The sequence below is a fragment of the Sciurus carolinensis genome, chromosome 14 (assembly GCF_902686445.1).
Source record: "Sciurus carolinensis chromosome 14, mSciCar1.2, whole genome shotgun sequence".
Taxonomy (NCBI): Eukaryota; Metazoa; Chordata; class Mammalia; order Rodentia; family Sciuridae; genus Sciurus; species Sciurus carolinensis.
This window is the reverse complement of record NC_062226.1, coordinates 22622958-22645120: the sequence shown is the minus strand read 5'-3', so window position 1 is coordinate 22645120 and position 22163 is coordinate 22622958. Positions and strand designations below refer to the sequence as shown.

Sequence of the window (22163 nt, the reverse complement as noted above, 5' to 3'; positions counted from 1 at the left end):
CCTGCCCTTAAAAAACTGAAGAGGACCTGAATTCATACTCTACATATAGCCACCAAAAACACTCAAGCTGAGTATTCAAACTGATGTGGACAGGGTTGAAGCATAAGCAAATAAGATCTTTCCTAACTGGCTCACATTAAGTTCTGGAAGAATTACCAGAGAAAAAGTTCCTAGAAAGATGAACTCACATGAAGGAGGGGGTGTCACAAACTTCTAGAAACAAGCCAATAGATACAAGTCATCAGAGATAACAAACAACAGAATAAAACCTACAAAGTCTATAGATGCAGGAATTGTCAGAAAGACTAGAAAATGAAAATGTTTTACTATGTTTAAAAATAAAAGAGGATGTTAAAAAGGGTAACAATATTTTAAATGATTACACAAATTCTAAAAATATCCAAACCCTTTCTAGAAATGAAAAACATAGCATTTCAAGTTAAAAACTCAATGGGTGACAGATATGGCTGATGCAGTGCAACTGAAGAGAGAATTCGTGAACCAGACCATTGCTACCAAGAAATGACACAGGACAGAGAATAGGGACAGAGAATAAACCTGAAAGTGAGATTCAGAGACAGGAATGATAGCGGGAAAGACTCATAAACATCTAAATGGAGATCTAGAACCAGAGAACCAACAGATTATTATTTTAACCTAAGAAGTAATAGGTTAAAATGTCCCAAGATTGGTGGTAGACATGACTCCTCATCTAAAACCAAAAATATTTTTTAAAACTGCACACTGTATTTTTATACTCATGTCATTTTTATCTTTTTTAGAAGTATGGGTTTATAGATATAAATGCACATATACAGAAGAACTGGTTAAAAAAATAGCTGGCTTGTGTTTGAGTGGAAATATTTAGTCCATTTATTATTTATGCTTTTATATTTTACAAAGCAGTTTTTGTTACTATTGTTGCAACACTGGGGATCAAATTCAGGGTCTCATACATGCTAGACTCTACCAGTAAGCTATATCCCCACCCCATGTATCACTTTGATAGTAAGAAAGTTGTTTCGAATTAATAGAAAATAATACTAAGCATATGTTTGCCTGTATATTTGAGATATGAAGGGATATATACCAAAATGTTAATAGCTCATATTTCTAGTTTGTGAGGAACTTTTTTCTATAAAAGCTGTAAGTAAAAATCAATGACTAAACAAATTATACATATAAATACACAAGGGAAAATGAGTATTTAAAAATATTAACAAAGGTTTTATTATGGATGTTAAGTTATATGATTTATAATTATGTTTTCCAAATTTCCATTTGTTACTTTTATTGTTTATGAAGTTTACATTTTATGCATTTTCATTTGTCATTTCACATTTAGGAAAAAATCCATATATATACACACACATATACATATATATATATGGAGATATACATGTGTATGTGGACACATAGGAAGGTAGGTAGTTGAGCTTAGAATTATGGGTAAAATTTTGTGCAAGAAAAACCCCACTTTAATCAAAATTAAAAGCAAATGTGCAGTGCATCAACATATTTATATACAATGTTTTCAGAGACTTCCAATGTTATGGGAAAGCAGTACCTTTAAATGTTAGAATTTTAAACTCAGAACAAAAACACATGCAGAGCTCATAAGAACCTGCAGGAGAATAAGAGGCAGAAATTATAGAAAAATGTTAACAGTTGCAGTCCCTGGTGTCCCAGTTTCCTTCTTGCATTAATATCTGGGGAAGGAGAGAACAAGAGGGCCAGTCAGGCTTTCTGGAGGTTGATACACATCTGGCCTCAATTTTGATTCTTGGAAACCCCAGCAGTGGAAGCAAAAGGACCAGGAAAATAAGGTAGGAGCTAAAACCACCTATCTTAAAGCACATTAAAATTTACAATCATTGGCAATTACAGGGGAAAAGTCAACATTTACTATGGCCTTTCAAGATAAGGGAAAAGAAGCAATGCAACCAAGAAAAAGGAGGCAAGGCTGGTCCTGTTTGGCTGCTGCCACTTCTCTTCTTAATGACATTAAAACCCACATCAGATATACAATTTTTTTTTTTGGTACAATAACCTTGAACTGGAAACCACAGATTTTAATCTCTAATTTATTCAGGAATAAAAATTCAGACCAAGACACACTTTCATCTGACTTTAAATATGTATTATTAGCTAATGATAGGAAAATCTCACGTCTCCTAGTTGGGTTTGCACAACATGTCATGACTTTCCCTCTCCTTCCAGAAACACACCTCTGAAGGCAGATCCTTAGTCAAAGAACAAGAATACCAAATTTCAGGAGAAAACTTAATTTATTTTATACAGCATTCCTCTAATCTTTAAAAAAGTGATTTTGCTGTGTTTTCCAAATTCACAACAGACACAATGTAAAAACATCAAATCATCAAAGACAGTTCAAGAGAGTGCTTCACTTCTAGAAACACTACAAACCAAAACTTAAGAGCTTCCACACCTGCAAATAATAAACTTCAAAGGCAATCCAAAACCATCCTGGCATTTATCACTTGTGAGTATACATTATGTGGTGAGTGTGCATCTGTGTTTGGTTTTAATAATCAATTGACTGTCTACAGTTTACATAGTCTTAGTTAAGCCTTGGATTCTTATAGAGTGTCCTAAAACTACGTATGATATTCATCAAGTTTACAGCATTTCATAATTGGAAGGAAACTTCTGAGGTCATCCAGTTCTACTTCTTATCCAATGCTTTAATCCCTGTAGAATCTCAGTTCTGCAGTATCTGGCAGATCAATTCAAAAACAGGAAGCTCACTACCTTCCAAGGGCAGTAACAAAGTCCTTGGGCTGGTCACATGCGACAAACTCCCTCTCTAGTTCAAACAATCATGACTGAATAGCCCATCAAGGGGACCCAGCTGCTCTTCTGTAACCAAAATGAATCCATCAAACAAGTCAAGGCTTAGCAGGCCAATGAAGACAGAGATGTTAACTCTTTCTTTCCTTTCTCATAATTCCTACTTCACAGATCCTTTCCAACTCTTTTCCAATAGTTGAGGAAAACACTAAGTTTATTCATTCTATTCGTAAAGGATGGCACCTAAAATAAAATGTGGTAAAACCAATTCCTTACTCACTCTTAGTTTTCAGATATAAAGAGTTTAGAGAACACACTGTAACAAAATAAAGTCTATAGTTTAAGGCAACACTTATTCAAATAGGTCCAATTTTGAAAAATGCTCTTACCATGAGATGGAAGAAAATAACAAAACTCAAGTTCCCAACCACTCTTTCTCAAAGAAAAATATGACACACCATAGTTCACTGAATATGTCTTTTTCTGTGTAATCCCAACTACTTGAAAGGGTGAGGTTAAGGGGATCACAAATTCAAGTCCAGCCTCAGCAACTCAGTGAGACCCTATCTCAAAACAAAAAAAAAAAATAAAGAGCTGGGGAGGTAGCTCAATGGTGGAGCTCTCACCTGGCATATGCGAGGTCCTAAGTACAATCCCCCATACTCTAAAGAAAAAAGGAAAAAAAAAAAATGTTATCCTGGATCCTTCCCAGATTGCTTGAATCAGAAGCTGTATAAGCAGACACAACTCATCACCTTCAGTACACATCTCTCTGGTGACTCTGATGCACAATAAAAGGAGAGGACCAATACCCCATACTTGCCTAATTATTAACAGACACAAATACACTCAATCTCCCACCAGTTCACAAAGCAGAACAGAAGTGACCAGAACAATCCAATGACTACTATTGATGGAACAGTTGAGATTAGAACAAAACACTGATAATCATATCTTTTCGTTCCAGTTCAAACTTGTCCTTTCGAGAAGAGGACAATACCTGGGATGTGGTAAGATGAGAAGGGCAGTATTAGATGGGGCTGCATTTGGGGAAATGAATCACTTGAAGTGATGATTCACTTACTTTGAGCAGGTGGTAAAAACAGACACTAGTTCATGTAGAGGAATCTGACAAGAGAGAGGAAAGAGGAGAGAGGAAAAAGGAAGGAAACCACAGCAACAGAAAGGGGAATTCCTGTAGCTATGTAAGGCTTACCCATGGGTTCAGCTTGCAGCTTTAAGAAAGTTCTAGAATATTATTCTTGCAAGTTCAATTTTCAAATTTTCCTGTGTCCACACTAAGTTTTTTGTGACTTAGAAAACATTCTCCCCAAATAAGCAAACTCAAAATCAAGGAGTTGATATCTGCATTTGCTGCAATAAGAACAAAAAAGTTGAAGGGTCATTTTTTTTTCCTATTCCACAGTGAGAATCAAAGTTATTCCCTCATACAAGAACACACTTTAATATGAATACAAAGTATGCTCATACAATTCTTTCTGCTGTTTGGGGTCCTAGTTTTAAAAACTACACTTCATTCCAGTTCCAAATACAGATGCAAACTGCAGACAAAACATCCTACCACAAAACTAAATCCAAAAATGCCCATGATCAACCAATCCACAATGAGGAGGTAAATGCCAAACCCAAAATGGTACATGGAACAACCATGACCCTCACCATGTGGTAAAAGATGAATCCAATTAATGTACCTTAAAAAGAACTTAAGCAACTCCTCTCCTTCCTGTCCTAATTGCCCATTATGGGCTCAGAACGCAGCTGTGCAGTAGAGACACCCAGGGAAAAGCATTTTCTAACCAATGTACTCCTTGACCCTGTGTGAACTCTGTGAAACATGCATTAATGGATTCCCAAGGCATTTAGAGAGGCCATAATCTGTCAAACATTTACAATTACAGGAGGATCAATAAAAATGGGATTGTTAGATGGTTATTTTCCAGATTGCTCTCTTCTTCTGATTAAAAAAAAATAATCATGGGTTGCAGGGAGGGAACAACAGTGACCCAAAAGATGACAAGATGACATTTGTTGGAAGGACCTTCAGAATTACCTCATAAATCTCCTCTACCTTTCTTCTCTCCTCCTCCAAACAACCCAGTCATCAAGCAAGTCACTACCATGGGCAATTTTGACATATCCAGTCTATTCTCTCAGTTATTTCCTCAACTGACTATTCAATTTAGCCCCTCATCACCCAGAATTGCCCCATGACACTTCAAAATCCCCCTAACTGGAAATAACTGTACAGCTGTTTGCACTCACATACACTTTTATCTGCCCTTGGACATGAAATATGCAGTTTCCCACCCATTCCTTGTCTCCCTTGTTCCTTGCCCTCTCCAACCCTCTGTTCTCATGTGTCCAGTCTAAATCTGCCCTTGATAACCCCATCTGATTAAATGCCAATCTGCCTGTTTTGTTCCCACTCACAGCCTCCAGAGGCCCTACAGAGAAAACTTAAAGGCAAGGTAAAGCTGTCACTATTAAGAAATACATTCAAACTCAGCTGAGCCCACAATAGCAGTCATTAATTTCTGCCACTTTTTTTATTTTTTTATTTTTTTTTTGGTGCTGGGGATCATGGAGAAGGCAGTGGATGTCAGGTAAGGAGCTCCTCAAAACTTACTCCTGCTCCCTCTCTCTCCCACAACCCACCACTTGAATGATCTGGGTCATTCTTTCAGATTGCTTGCATAGTTTACACACTACAGTCAGTTTAGACAAGTCCTCTCAACCTGGGAAGCACATTAGAATCACAAGGTGGCTGCCCTGGCCTGTCTGTCAAAGACTGGGTCAAATGGTCTGAAGGGGGAACCCTGCACATATTATGTTTCAAAAGCCAACCCACTTCCTGTGCTATGTCCCATAGGCACTTCAGACTCAACCTGTATCAGATTCTTCACCCTTCCTACCATAGGTTGAACTGTATCCCTCAGAAATTCTTATGTTTCAAGTCCTAATTCCTGGTACCTCAGAATGTGACATCTTTGGATTTAATTATCTTTAAAGTGGTCATTAAGGTAAAAGAGGTCATTAGGGTGAATCCTAATCCAATATAGCTGGGGTCCTGATTAAGAAGAAATTTGGAGCCAGACACATATGAAGGAAAGACCATGTGAAGACACAGGAAGAAATCAGTCACCTATGTGGCAAGGAGAGAGGCCTTAGGGGTCCCACACTCTGATCCCAGATATCCAAACTTCAGAATTTATGAGAAAATACACTGTTATTTAAACTACCCCATCTATAGGACTTAATAGCAGCTCTAACAAACTAAAACACTTCCCATGTCCTTGTCACACCATGTACTCACATTACTCTTCTTTCCACCCCCCCTACCTTATCCAATAGCTAAGCAGTATCAATTCTTCCTTCTAAATAACTTTCACGTCTGCCTTTTTCCCTCCAAACCCATTCTCACTGCTTTAATTCAGGTCCTAATAATCTATCTTAAGATATTCCAGCACTGCATGATTCCCCTTACAGGTGAAATCCAAAATCCTTGAACCCCATGAATGGACCATAGAATGGTGGTTACAGGAGGCTGGAGGTTAGGGAGGGAGGGAATGGGGAGTAGTTGATCAAAGCATGTCAAGTTTCAGATGGACAGGAGGAACAGGTTCTGAGATCCACTGCACAGGCAGGGTGGCTAGTCAATAACAACACGTTATATATTTCAAAAATAGAATTTCAAACATTTCAGGTAAGGGAGGTAAAGATGTTAATTGGTTTGATTTAATCATTCCACATTGTATCTATATATCAAAACATCACACTGTACCCCACAAATGCATGTAATTATAATTTGTCAATGAAAAATAATAAAAAGAAAAAAAAAAACATGATCATCTCAATAGATGCTGAAAAGGCTGTAAAAACTCCAGTCCCCTCACTGTTTCACTGGAATCCACCTGGTAATCAGGGAGCACTGGGTGGTACCAGCAGAGCCCTTCCTCAATTCCTGACTTATAATACAAAGAAAAATGATAACAAATTGTTGGAAGCTAGTTAATTTTGGATTTAAAAACAAACATATTTAATTGGAAAAATGGTTTAGCTGTCACTAATATAATTTTTAATAATTTTTTCAATTGAATGAATTTTTCCATGATGCTGGGCCTAAACATTTATCACTTTTATAAGCAAAAACAATTTCAAAGTACTGACATTTCACCTTTATTTTCATTTCTGTATCTCCTCTTTAACTTTATGCATGCATCCTAAAAAAAATATTTTTATACTTAGAAGACCACTTACAGAAAAAAATGTTTTTATAAACAACTTAAAAATTATTTTTTTCTAGGCCCTTTCACCTGCAACTATTTCTCTTGGCTCTATGGAGAATAGTCTTCCTGAAAAAGAACTCTAGCATGGCAATGGTCTTCTGTAAACGCTTCCATAGCTTCTGTGGTCTCAAATCCACCCTCCTCAAGCACAGCACAACTTCAGTATACCTGGCTTCCACTACAGCACGCTGTGTCTACTCAAAGGTCCCCTGACATATAAGGCTGATCCACAAAATCATCTCTGCACAGGCACTCACCTCTTCCTGGACACCTCCCTTGTCCAAATTCTACACCCAGCAAACACCTACTCATCCTTTCACTTCCAGCCTGAGAATCACCTCTCCAAGAAGCCTTTATGACTCCTCTTCCCACCCAGATTCATCACTGCCTCTTCTTTGCTGCCTCTAGAGAAACTTACACATTCTTCTCATTATATACTGTGACCACACACAGGAAGGTGTCACAGATACCCACAGGGATCAACCACGTATCACAAATGCATGAAGTGTCTTGTGAAAACAGATCTTAAACTTGTGTGATATAGAAACTATAGTTGTATTATGACCAACCATAATACCTGCCTGTGTTGTCTTTTAAAAACCTTGACTGGAACAAATAAAATGTATATGAAGCCAAATTTATTTAGCATTTGGACAGTTTTGCAAACTCCAGTCAAAGGCATAAAATGTCAGGGCCTTCATTTCTCTTTCTTCTACTCTTTGAAGTAAAAGATGCCTAAACATGCCTGTGAGTATTCCTTTAGCCCAAATACCTGTGGTCATTGGCTGATCCTGGTTCCTGCTACTTTCAGTGGAACTGACACTTGAAGCATACAGATGCACACTTAACTTGACAACAAGGAAAGGACACAGTTTCAAGTTGTACAACCCTGAACTCATTGCTACTCAGTAAAAATATTCTTTTGGGTGAAGTAGTATTCTGGGGCAATATCCTGAAAGGTATCTGGCCATCATTATACAAGGAATGTGGAATGCCTCTGCTTGAGCAGAGTCAGCGGAGACCTACTTGTCTGAACTATCTTGCTTTGGCTCTCAAAACTGCTTTTCTGAGATAAGTTTTGGCATTATGCCACGGATTATACTAACAACTCTTCTTTTTTTAACGCCACTGTTATATTCATTGTAAGGTGCTTGGAGACACTGCTTATTACTTGAAAATATGTAATGTTTGAAGACATTGATTTAAAAAAAAAAAAAAAAAAACAATCCTCTCAGCACTGCCATGCCCCCTGCTTTACCTGCATGGGCTCTCTGGATCACACAATAACTGTGTCCCCTCTTCATGACAGCTCCTTGAAAGGACAACAAAATGTGGGACTCTTTTCTAATATATGACTAGGACCCTAAGGTGGACCCTCAGTCTTGGGTCTCTGCTTAATGAGGAGTGAAACTGATCAAATTATATTATATGCACATATAAATGTGCCACAATAAACCCCACTATGATGCATAATTAACATATACCAATAAAAAAGGAGAATTGCATGGAAAGCTGTGGCGTACAATTTTTTAACACAGCAAGGAAAGAGAAAATAAAACTCAATGTCCAAAAATAAGACAATGACTGAACAGTTTAACAACTTAATGGATTATAAGGTTATTAAACATGTAATTTAGAAATTGCCATATATAACAGTGGGTTTTAAAAAATAGCCTATAGTGTGTCAAAAATGCATTCTACTGTCATGTATAACTAATTAAAACAATTTTTCTAATTAGAAAAAAATACATATGTTACTTCTGGGAAAAGGCAAACCATAAAATAGACCATAATAGAAACAGGCTATAAAACTAACATTATTTAATGAAAAATTTATTCATTAGACAACTGCATTTATGAGTGGGTTTATTTAAATAGTCATAATATGGTTTCAAAAAATATTTTTTGTATTTTTAAGAATACATTATGCAGCATGTCACATAAAAAATATTTTCAATGAAGTTAAAGTTTTACATACTTTAAGTTTTTTAATGAAACATTTTCACTCACTGATTTATTCTGACATTAAAATGGGATGAAGAGAGAAGAAGAGACAAGCAGGTAAGTGATCCTGTGCATTCCCCATATATCAGACTAAGCCCAAAGTAGGCCACTAGCATCTGCCATGAATGAATGAATGCTTTTCTTTCCAACCAAAGTTAATAAAATATTTTATCAGTCGGCTTAGACTGCCATGACAAACTACTTACAATACATTATGTGGTTTAATAAAAATTTACTCTCTCACAGTTCTAGTGACTGGAAATTCAAGGTCAGGATGCCAGCATGGCAGATTTCTGGTGAGGACTCTTTCTGGCTTGCAGGCAGCAGTCCTCTCTCTGTATTCACATGGCCTTTTGGTGCAGATGTGCAGAGACAGCTCCCTCTTATTGTAAGACCATCAGTGCTACCAAATTAGGGCCCCACTCTTATGACTATATCCAAAAACCCTATATCCAAATACAAACACATTGGAGGCTAGGCTTTCGGCGTATGAATATTGGGGGTACAAAATTCAGCACATAGCAAAGGCTAAATGTTTTATAATAAATCTCTAGCATATAACATATTTAAACATGAAATCTGGGCTGATTCCTGCTCCCAGAGAAATGATATTCAACAAAGTTCCTGATCCTTGAATCAGATAAGAATTTGTAAATTTTGGCCCTCCATTCAAACGGTCAATTGAGTGGGAACTGGGCCATTCCAAGTTCATAGTGACAAAGTCCTGCTTTGGTGTTGAGATTCCCTTGAATTAGCTCAGTTCGACTGATGCTTCCAACTCTAAAAACAAAATTTCTCCAGGGAGCTTTCAACTTTTGTCTTCTACATTTCTCTCTTGATGCTATCTGGATTGCCTTTCTTAGAATCCTAGGTAGTTCAGGAGTACTCTGTGCCTCTTCCTAGTTCTATTTAACTTAAATCCAAACAAACCCATGACTCCCTTCCCTATGATACAACCTATTTCTGGTACTAGCAACACCCATGCCTGTCACCTGTCTGGACTATGCCTCAGTTGATCCTAAACACCGCCTGTGTGACCTGTCCCAACCTTGTTCCATATCAGGAGCCTGTGAGTCCTGGCGGGTTTCCATACAGCAATCAGCCTAAGGAGAAGATATTCAACAGCTAATAAAAGAATATTAGCTGATGAATCAGCACCAAAACACACTAAATAAAATCCCCACAGTCACCTGGACTTCCTGAATAAATATTTATTATGAAAAAGGAATCAGGTAGAGTTCAAAAAGAAAATGTATGCATCTTATTTTTCCCCTCAATTTCTTAACAAAAAATAATAGCATGTTTAATAAGCTGCTCATAATACAATAAGTGAACTTGAAAGAGTGAATATTTGGAAGGACAGAAGTGTTTAAAGGATTTGAATCAACTGATTTAACACATTGGTAAGAAAAGTTTAGTCAGGAAAATGGAGAGATGTTGGTCAAAGGGTACACACTTTCAGTTATAAGATAAATAAGTACTGTACAGTATGGTGTCTAAAGTTAAAAATACTGTGCTGTATGCTTGAAATCTGCTAAGATAGTAGAGCTTTGGTGTTCTCACCACAGACACACACACACGCAAACAACTGGTAATTATGTGAGCAGATGGATATGTTAACTAGCTGGATTGACTATGGCAATCATTCATGATATATACATATATCAAACCATCATGTTGTACACTTTTAACAAATACAATTGTTGTTCAATATAGTTGTCAATTACACCTCAGCAAAGCTGGCCAGAGAACAAAGAAAAGCCTGGTTTCCAGAAACCTTTATTCCCTTCCATATGAACCCCGTTCCTTAGAAAACATCACTTAAGCTTGGAATAGTCATTAAAACTGACTTTAGTTGTGCGTGCTGTAGATTCATACCATTTGTGTAATCATACATGTACATAGGGTAATGATGTCTGTCTCATCTCACCATTTTCATACCACACTCCCTCTTATTTCCCGTCTACGTGATCTAAGTTCCTCCATTCTTCTCTTACCCCCCTTACCCCACCACCACCATTATATATCATCATTCACTTAACAGGGAAAACATCCTGGCCTTTGGTTTTTTGGGATTGGTTCATTTCACTTAGCATGATAATAGAATACAAAAATGAGTGAGAAACTATAGAATGGAAGAGTAGTATAAGGAAATATTTTCAATAAATTATTTTATAGGTTTACTTTTCTTTAATAGATCAGAATTTATCATAATACATAAAACTTAAAATTTGTGATGACTGTCAAATTTATAAGCTGAAAGGTAAATGATTCCATTCAAAATGAAGCCAACAAGGAATATCTATAGTTGAAATACAAAATGCAAAACTAAATTTTGGATGCAGATACAAGACAATCTGTGATAATTCTAAAACAAGAGAGTAGCATTAAAAATCCTTATTCTCTGTATCAGTGGTTAAGGATATACCTTTTCTTCTAAAGAGCATTCAAAAATTGACAATAATCATAACTTTGCACAAATATAAGATAATGCATGTCTTGTGATAATTTAATTATGTCTGTTTGTTAAAAAAGGCAAATCGAATGAAAAAAAAAAAAATACTTGGTCCTCCACATGATTCCTTAGCTCTTTAAATCTCTTTGAAATAACATCACCCACTGTTAGTGGGGTTTTTATAAATATGGATTATATGTAACTTAGATACCTCACATTTCTCCAAGAAAGCTTCCAGCAGATCTAAGATGATATTTTTCCATCCTCACTAAATCTGAGTTAAAAAAATTTTTAAAATTGAGTGTGGTTGAATTATAAACTGTGATGCTAAAGTCTTAAATATTTGCTCAAGAAAATTCTCTTTGTCCTTTCGTCCATTTGAAGCTATTAGGGCCACCTGAGGCTTACCTTATAAGAACACAGAAGGATGCAAATACTTGGTTCTCCCAACTTGAGTTTGAGCTTCTTGGATGAGGTTAGCTAAATAGCACGAAATCAAGTCTTTAAGACTAAAAAGCCAGAACAAAGTTGAAAAATGAAAACCATAGAGCCACTGAACAATAAAACTGGAGAATAATTGGTGCAAACTGACTCCAAATCCTGTTAAGAGGAACTCTAAGGCTGGGTACGGTTGTGTGCTCTTGAAGGTCACGTGGGCAGCAGTAAGAAAACTGGCACTTGAATCATGCATGCCTTCCTGTCTCAGCCTCGAACCTTCCCTATGGATTTCCAATTCATAATATTTTTTAAAAGCTTTTAAAAGGGGTGGGGGGACAAATGAACCCTAAAATTCTGCCCTGGCAAACATACAAATAAAAAGGAGCTCTGGCAGGGAGTGGGGTGGGAAATGGAACACGGCCTGCTCCCCGGGCTCTCTGGTGTCCCTGGCCCCAGGTCGGAGGGTAAGCTGGGGGCCACGGAGAGGCCAGTGGGTAAGTGGGGGCCTGGGGGCAGGACACCCGGAGTCCTCCCTGTGACTGCCCACTGGCTGGCCCAGGCCGTGAAGGACCAACAAGCCTCTCCCCCTACACCTGGATGACCTGGTGGTGGTGGTGACCTCTCAGACTCCCGACCTGAACCCCTCCAGGCTGCTGCCCAGGTCTCCTGGTGCAATCCTGCCTGTCCTAACCAAAGCCCACGCTGAGGACCTAGCAGGGAGAAGAATGGCGGCCTCCTGAGGCTTCCAAGGCCCAAGTAGAAGGGAGGACGCTCGAAAGTTCGGCCACGCGGTTAAACAAAGAGCCCCGCGCTTAGGGCCCTGGGTGAGTACAGGAGCCTGTCCAGAGGTCTCGCGAGAGTCGCGCCTCATCCCACGAGACCTTGCCTGGCAAACGAAGCCCCTTAATGTGCGTGAAGACCCAGATGACATCGGGTGGCAGGGTTAACAGGCCTTGGCAGCTGGTGTTACATCCACCAAAGAGAGCACCTGCTCAGGAGCAGACCGCTCTTGACCAACTGGAAATGTCTGCCACCCTTGGGAAGATTTGCTGGCTGTTTTTGGAAAACCTGTGTACATAATATGAAAACAGTGTTCTCAACTTCCCCCCCAACCTTTTAAAACTTTGCCATCTCTGGACAGTCTAAATGTAAAGGGGTTACTTGAGTATGATAAAGTTAGAAAATAACGGCTGGTAAATGCCCATTGTTTTAGAAAATCCACAATGTTTTGGAAGTGACTTTGAAATGAAAATCCAAAATGTTTTTGGAAGTGACTTTGAAATGGAGTTGTTAGCCCACCTCTAGGAGCTACACTTGTCCACATTTGTTCAGTGGGTTAGAGGACATGGAGAAGACTTTGATGATGAGAAGAGGTCCTGTGCCAAACTGGTTGGATTATAACCATTGTTCTGTGTGTGCATTTATTCTTCATTACTGTACCTAGAGTTGACAATGCTAAGTACTTGGGTTGAAATGTCTAGACTTTCTAGATATCCTAAAGTGCCTTATCTATGTTAAAAGTATAAGAGGTAAATATAACACATTTTATAAATTTATTTTTGTTAAAATTCTTATGAACTATTGTGGAGGGACAACAGCCAAAGCCCCTGTTGAGTAGTACACATTCTGTAAGGTTCTCTGGAGCACCATGCCAGTGTGCCTACAATAAGGCAAGAGTAATACATCATTCCTTATGTCTATGTTTTACTCTGCTGTGTACATAGTGTATCTAAAGGACAAACGAGTCCTAATCTATATCTAGTCTTTCTAATATTAAAGAGGTTGCCAGTGTATGACAAAAGTAGAATTGGTATACAAATTTTGTATATTTTGTGTTAAAATTCCTAGGAAAGATTGTCTTTGGAAAATTTGAACATTATAGCCCACTGGGTCGGTGAAAGGACAGTATGCTCATATAGTGAAGACATTTCAATTTAGAACTATTGTTACATGTATGCAGTTTATTCAAGACTGGCACATACATAGTAGACAAATTGAGTCCTTACTTGAAACATTGACCCTGTCTAGATGTTTAGAAGTGCCTGATGTATTTAAATGTAGAGGCAGTAAAATATCACTTGTAAATATCTTTTTGCTAAAATTCATATGAAATTTTGTCTTTGGGGAATGGAACTGTTAAACCACCTCTGTGAGCAGTATAGTACTCTGTGTTCAGTAATGTGGAGCAGGTGGGAGGGAAGCAATTGCAAAGGTATTATGTTGGTGTGTTCATACTTGGATATTTTCAGACATCAGTTTTCTGTATGTTTTTGTGCATTTTGATTTGCGTGTTTATATAGTGTATATAATGGACAAATGAGTCCTAATTTTGCAATATCTAGGCTCTAGATGTTAAAGAGGTTGCCAGTGTATGATCAAGTACTTAGTAAAATTAACACATTTTGTATATTTTGTATTGCAATTCATAGGAAAGTTTGTCCCCTATAAATGACTTTTGGATATGAACTTGTTCAACCATCTCTAAGCATTACATATACCTATACGTCCACTGGACTGAAAGTAAGAGAATAATGTGAGGAGGGAAAGGTTCAAGGACAAAATGGCCATATTAGAAGGTACCTCAGATTATAACCATTGCAACATGTGCAAATTTATTTACCAGTGCTATGTCCATAGTGGATAGGTTCTTATGTGGAACATATAGTCCTTCTATATATTTAGAAGTGCATGATATATTTAAAAGTAGATGCAATAGAATAAAACTTTTTGTAAATAGCTTTTAAAAGCTGATGGGAAATACTGTTTGGAATCATTAAACCATCTCTGAACAGAATATTGTCTATACTTGTTCACTGGGTTGAGGGAGGTGGGAGGGAAGAAGTTGCAAAAGATGCTTTGTTAGAGTGTGCTTGAAAATTTCAGCTTACCCATTGCCCTTTAACATTTAACTTTATTGTGCTATATATATTATGTGCATACTGTATAAAGGAGACCTAATTTTTTAATATCTAGTCTGTAGATATTAAAGAGGTTGCCAATGTATGACAAAAGTAGAATTAGTTAACTAACACATTTGTACACTTTGTGTTAAAATTCATAGAAAGGCAATCTTCTGAAACGGACTTTAGAAAGTGAAATTGTAACATCTGTCCAAGTGACATATGTGCCTATATCACATGTGACATAGGGAGAAAGACTGAAGAAATGAAGGATTCTAGGCCAGAATGATTCTACTTAGAAGACACTTTCAGATAGACCATTGTTACGTGGGTAGTTTATTGAACACCTCTATGTACACAGTGGACAGACTTAAGTCATTTGAAACATCTAGTCTCTCTAGATGTTTACAAGTGCATGAAGTATGTTAAACGTAGAGATAGTAAATAAAACATTTTGTAGAATATATTTTTGTTAAAATTCATAATGAAATAACTGTCTTTTTGGAAATGGAATGATCAGAACACTTTTTTGAGCAGTACATATTATATTTGTGCTGGTTCAGGGAAGAAGAAAGAAAAGAAACTGCAAAGGGCTTTATACCAACGTATTTTCTGTGAAGCGAGGTTGACCATTATCCCTTATGTCTATGAGTTTTGTTTTACTATGCTGTGTAAATAGTGTATATAAAGGACAAATGAGTCCTAATTTACATCTAATCTTTCTAGATGTTAAAATTAAAGAGGTTGCCAGGATATGACAAAAGTAGAGTTAGTAAACTAACACATTGAGTACAATATGTGTTAAAATTCACAGGAAAGACTGTTCTTAAAACCACTTAGAAAGTGAAATTGTTAGTCATCTCTAAGCTTTACAGAATCTGACCCCTGGGTTGATTAGAGATGAAAAAGGGAAGGGGTCTAGGCCAGAATGTTCCTGTTTGGAAGTCACTTTCAAATTCTAACCTTTAAAAAAAAGGGGGGTTTTGCTTCAAAGTCTAGCCTTTGTTAAGTGTGTGCAGTCTATTCAGTGCTACCGTTTGTATAATTGTAAACTTAAGTTTCTTGTTGGAAAGACTAGATGTTTCTAGATATATAAACCATCTTTCTAGATGTTTAAAAATGTGTAACACATGGTAAAGTAGAGGGCTAAAGTAATGCCATTTTTAAGTATTTTTCATTACTACATAGGAATGGTTGCCATTTAGAGGAATGGAATTGTTGAACTTGATGTGCTGGAGAGTATGTTAAAGGTTCATTGGGTGGTAGGTGAGGGAAGGAGAAAGTTTGCATAGAGAAGCATTCTGTGTCCCTTAGATTAGTTAAGATTGTCTAGCCATTGTTATATGTGCATTTTAGTTACTACTACTGGGTATTTAAGGATAAGTCCTAATGCCCAAAGTTTGTTAGAAGTAGCAAAATAATCCTATATAAATATCCTTTGTTAGTTTTTAGAAAGAACTGTCTTCTGGGAATGACTTTGTTAATCTACCTCTTGGAACTAGAGGTGGTCCTGGATTTAGTCACTGGAATGGTGAAGAGAAAGGGTGAAGGGAAATGCTCTTTGCACTTTCATTTCTGGAAGACAGTTTTAGATTATAACCATTGAAACTATATGTGCATTTTTGGTAAAGTACCTGTGTTATTGTGCACAAAGTTCATACTTTATTTCACAACATCTAAGCTTATCTAGATGTTCTGAAGTAACATAAAAAGTAGAGCTAGTAAACTGATCAACTTGTAAATATCTTTTTGTTATAATTGATAGAAAAGATGCATCTTGGAAGTGGAATCATTTTATCTCTGGGCAGGGTGTATCAGGACTTGTTCTAATCAGGCTGCAGCGGAGGAACAGAAGGAAGCACGAAGGGAGAGATGGGAGCAAGCGCTCAAGGATTTACATTTGGATGTAGCCATTAGTGTGTGTGCGTCTTCTGGCTGTACTATAGGAATACTTTAATTCATGGAGGACATGCATTCTTACTAATATTTTAGTAGTAGAAAGCTGATAATGAACCCTTTTAGAAACATGTTTGGTGTATTCTGTTGCTTTGTCTCATTATAAAATTAAGCATTAAGAGAACACGTTTTTAGTTGTAACTCTGCCAATATGTCTACCTGGAGTTCTGTTGTCATTTCTGTCTTCAATGAAATTTTGTCCCCAAGAAAGGATTACAATTTTTTCAACAAATCAGTTCATGTAGTATTTTCTTTGTTATCAAAAATACTCGTGTAGCTTTGGGATTTTAATTGGTAAATATTCATAATGTGTGGAAACACATGATATACACTATGATCTCAATCACACAAAAGTGGATTTTGTGTCTGCATATGTACAACCTGGAGGGACACATTCAACTAAGCTGCTTTATTCATTGATTGTGTTTTTATTTTCCTGTAATGCACATATTAACTTTAAAAAAAATAAAAGCTATTTTAAAAAATTAAAAAATAAAATCAGTACAGTAATACTTACCATTACTTTAAAATTTCACCAAGAAGCTATGACATAATCATCTGACCTTCACTCATCAAAACTTAACTTCAGTGTTCTAATTTCTTACAAGTTATGCACAATTACTAAATTGGTAACTACCCTACATAAATAGTAGTTTTTAACCCACCAAATCTACTTGCCCTACATAACTAATACATAGCTACTACATAGCTTTGTACAATTCCTAATACAGAGCAGATCTTCAATATGTGCTGTTATTTAGCAGTATACTATAGCTGGCTGTTATTCAAAACCATTTCAACAAACACCCACACTCATCTCCCCCTCCAAATTTTTTTTCTATTCCCATTTGACTTTTGCCAAGTGAAAGGGAAAAAAAAAGTTACAAACAGGAAGTCCAAAAAAAATGCCAATTCATCAAACAAAAAAGATGGCCTTCCACCTGTCATTCACTTCCAGCACTCTATTTTCCTTCCCTTACTCATTTCTTCCATGACTGAACAATCCCACGCACACATCCCTGCTTAGCCCTTCATGGAGTTAACCCATCTCATTCTGCAGACCTAATCAAACACCACTTCCCCAGGGAAACCATGAGTCACCCCAAAATCAGATGATATTCCCCATTTTAATCTCATATGCTCTTTTCCCTCTCAGCATCTATCACATTTTGCTTTTACACATTTGGGTGATCATTTGATCAATATCCTCCTTACATCTAGATTCAATGCTTAGTGCCCCCTGTGATAATCCACTGCCCCACCAGAATCAATTATAGTAACACAAAAAGTATTGCTGCAGATTCAATAATAAAACAATACAGAAACCTAACATCTGTATAGAACACTGCAATCACAGATTCAACCAACATGGACAAACAATACTCAGGAAGAAAATGGCATCTATACTGAACTTGTACAAACCTTTTTCCTTGTCATTATCCCCCAAACAATATAACAACTATCCATATAGATTTTACATCATATGAGGTATTATAAGTAATCTAGAGATGATTTAAGTATACAGGAAGATAGTTACAGGTTATATGCAAATGCTATATCATTTCCTATAATGGACTTGAGCATCTGTGGATTGGGGAAGCATTCCTGGAACCAATCCCCAACACTGAGAAATTATTGTATTTAACTTTTAAGTTATGAAGTGACAGTATGTATTTAAAAATAATGGAAATTGGGAAGGAGCAAGAAAATTAAAGGCATACTAATTTTTTTGGGGGGGTGCACAGAGGGGAATTGGATTGAAAGTCATGCTTTATGCCCTGCTACTAATGTGAAAACTGAGACTGTACATAATAAATATATGTTAAATAATGAATGAACCTAATTCCATATAGCACAGGAGCAGACTAGAGTAGTGTCTTCAAACCACTGTTCACAACTAGATCAGTGTTTTCGAAATATCTGAGTTATGAATAGCACTCTTTTAATGAAAATAGACTATAATAGGAAAAGAATGGAAAACATTAGGATTACTATACATGGTAAATTGCATGAAACTCTTGTTTCATTCATATATGTATATATATATAAACATTTCTAACTACAGGTCATGGTCAAAAATCCTTGAAAGTCACGGAACTAAATGTCCCAATGCAACTCCTCCCAACTTTCCATTGAAGTGCTAAAGTAGGAGCACAAAAATTAGCAAATAGCACTGAGAAGACCAAAATCAAGGTACTATTTCCACTAGCCATACACTGTAAATAATAGCTAAGAAGCATATTCTTGGCCCACATGCACACTTTGCAGCATTTATCACATTTTGCATCTATACATTTATACAAACAAGAAGCATATTCTGGGCCCACATGCATGAAGCATACAGCACCTTTTGAACTTCAACAAGATAGATGCTCTGATGCACCTTAAAAAAAATCCTATGTCAACTCAGGAATGCAGAAGATGCAATTGCCCAGCTAAATGTGAGAACACCATCCCTCAACTAAAGGGAAACACCTTCTAAGAACCAAAGTAAGAGGCCTAAGTGGTCCCAAGCTTAGATTTGATTATAAAACAGAATAAGAAAGTTTACACTTAAAAGTCACACATTATATAAATATAAATATAATTACACATATATATACATGGATGTATGTATATATATAGATGTATGTATATATAAAGAATAATAAAAGTAAAGGTACACTACATTATTTATATATATATATATATACATAGATGTATGTATATATATAGATGTATGTATATATAAAGAATAATAAAAGTAAAGGTACACTATATTATTTTATTGCATGGGAGTGGGATCAAAACCTATTTAATGTTTGACTTTGGAAATCAGAGAAACATTTTATGAATGCATTTGGAAAATGTAGGCAATTACTAGTAAAACTAAAAACTAGATTTGGCCATTTCACAATACTACAGAATGAAACAAATTTGTATGAAACAAATTATTTGTATGAAACAAATAATTCACAGAAAAAAAATAAATGGCCAAGAAGCCATTGGATTGAACCACATGAAAGTGCCATTTTTACAGGATAAGAGTATTCAAATACCTACCATTTTATATGGTTCAGTCTATCAATAATGATAACAATCATAGCTAATGCATTCAATGTACCAGGCCTTTGGAAAGCATTAAATGAATATTTATATATGTGTAGGTCGTGTCTGTACAAACAAGGAGCCTAGGCCTAGAGGCATTTTGTGCTCTCTCTGAGGCCATGCAGCTGAGACCTGGTGGAAAGAGACCTAAATAGGGCACTGCCTGACAAGCCTGCGTTCTTCACAAGAGCTACAGCACCTTTCAAAACAAACAAAACCTAAAGAATTAACATCAAATGTATCAGTTATAATAATAAATATAAAAGTAATGTTTCCCTCTTTAAGAGGGACCTCAAAACACAAAGCCAAGTAATCATTGCTTATAGGCAAACATATGGAACAAAATGACACCGAAAGTTTAAAATCAGAATAAATGAAGTCATTTCAGACAAAGATAAAAAAGAAAAAGAGAATTGGTAATATTAATAGCAAAAAATAAATAAATAAATAAGTAAAATGGGTTATTTTATATTGATAAACAATAACAAAGACCTAACTGGAACCTTTATGTATTTCATATTGTTATTTAACACACAGAAATTGTTATAAAGAAATTGACATTTGATTCCCAGCACTATGAAAAAAACAAATAAATTGACAGAAGCCCACTTGTAGAGGCACACTAAAGGACCATTATTAGTCTATAACAATTCAAGACGATAAACAGGGCCTAGAGAGTGTGTAAATAATATTATTATACTGGCTGAACTAATAAACATGTACTGTACTTGTCACCTATAGAAAACTATGCTCCTTTCAAGTAGTAAGGAAACAGAAACCCTTAGTCCACAAGAAATTGAAACTGTGAAAGTCATGTTCACTTACCAGAGTAAACTAAACCAGTAATACCAGCCTTTACATGTTTAAGTACCAATAATCAAGCAATTTTCAACCACATCATACTGAACCACTAGCAGCGCTCCCAATGAAAGCAGGTTTAAAGAAGAACATTTATTTTCCCTGTACTGTTTTAAATTTTACAGTTAATCCCCAGTGCCACAAAAAAAAAAAAAAAATTTTTAGTGAATATTTTAGCATGAAACATAGAATTTAAGCTATTTCCACTTTTAAAAATTGCCACTTTCAGATGGAAAAACCTTCCTCAACAATGCCTGACTCAAATTAAAAATAAAATTACTGACTATTTCAAAATTATTAATTGAAGCACTGTCCCTCAAAAATGCCAAAGTTGATCAATTTCTTCCCTTACATATCATTATTAAAAACAAATGGCCTAGTTTCAACTGAAGAAATGAGAACCAGAGTTGTGTCTATTTTCTTTTGCCATAAATCAGCCCTCTTTTTTTTTTTTTTTCTTTTTCTTTTTCCTCGTGGGGTGGTATCAGGGACAGAACCCATGGCTTCATGCATGCTACACAAACGCTCTACCACTTAGTTACATTCCAGCCTACTTTATTTTGAGATGGTCTTGGTAAGTGGACCAGGCTGGACTCAAACTTGCCATTCTCCTGCCTCAGCCTCCCAAGTAGCTGGATTTCAGGTGTGTTCCACGGAGCTATCGCCTTTCTTTTTATCAGCACCCGCCTCCTCCTTCCATTCTCCTCCCCTAGTTCCACTTAACTATTCAGCTCACCCTTCAAGTCTCAAACACTTTGCTTCCCTCCCAGACAAGGTTTTGGGCTTCTAGACTCCTTCCTCCAGGATACCCGTTTCTTCTAATACCAATCACATGAGGTGGTGGCTCGAAAGCTGTCACCTTCACTGGACTATAAATCTCATGAAGTCAACCCTGTCTTTTATTCTAATAAGTTCAGTATATGGCAAATATATTTTTTAATGTATTCAAATATTTATCATGAATAAGTTCATTAAGTTTTTTATCCAAAATGTTTCCACCATATGCAAGTTAATGTACTAAGCTTTGCAAAAACATCAGAAAACAGGAATTTAAAAACAAACATCCTTGCCCTCATCTAAGGAGAGGTCAGAAGAAAAGAAGTACAACAATGAAAATATCAGGAAAGCTGGATAAATAGGAAAATCACACAATTTTAAATGCAGGAGTTACAGAAGGTCTCACCAAGAAGGTGGTGACCTTTGAGTTAAGACATGAAAAGAGAGCAAGCGTTTGGACACCTGGGAAAGAATATTCTAGGCAGAGTGGACAGCTGATGGCAAAGACCTGGAAACCACACACCCTGAGTAAACTGTTTAGAGTAAGGCTTTCACTGGGAATATCTGTAC

The 22163-nt window shown here is 36.5% G+C and overlaps 1 protein-coding gene across 5 annotated transcripts in view; it reads right to left on the bottom strand.

Moving 5' to 3' along the window:
• The window catches only part of Lpar1 (lysophosphatidic acid receptor 1), a 156867-nt gene that overhangs the window by 125008 nt on the left and 9696 nt on the right, over positions 1–22163 (bottom strand). The window contains exon 1 of one of the 5 annotated variants that reach the window (XM_047525736.1): positions 3438–3471. The exons of the other annotated variants lie outside the window; for them this stretch is intronic. The gene's annotated coding sequence lies outside the window, so the exon portion shown is untranslated. Of the gene's footprint in view, positions 1–3437; positions 3472–22163 lie in introns of those variants that run through there. 5 annotated transcript variants of the gene reach the window in all.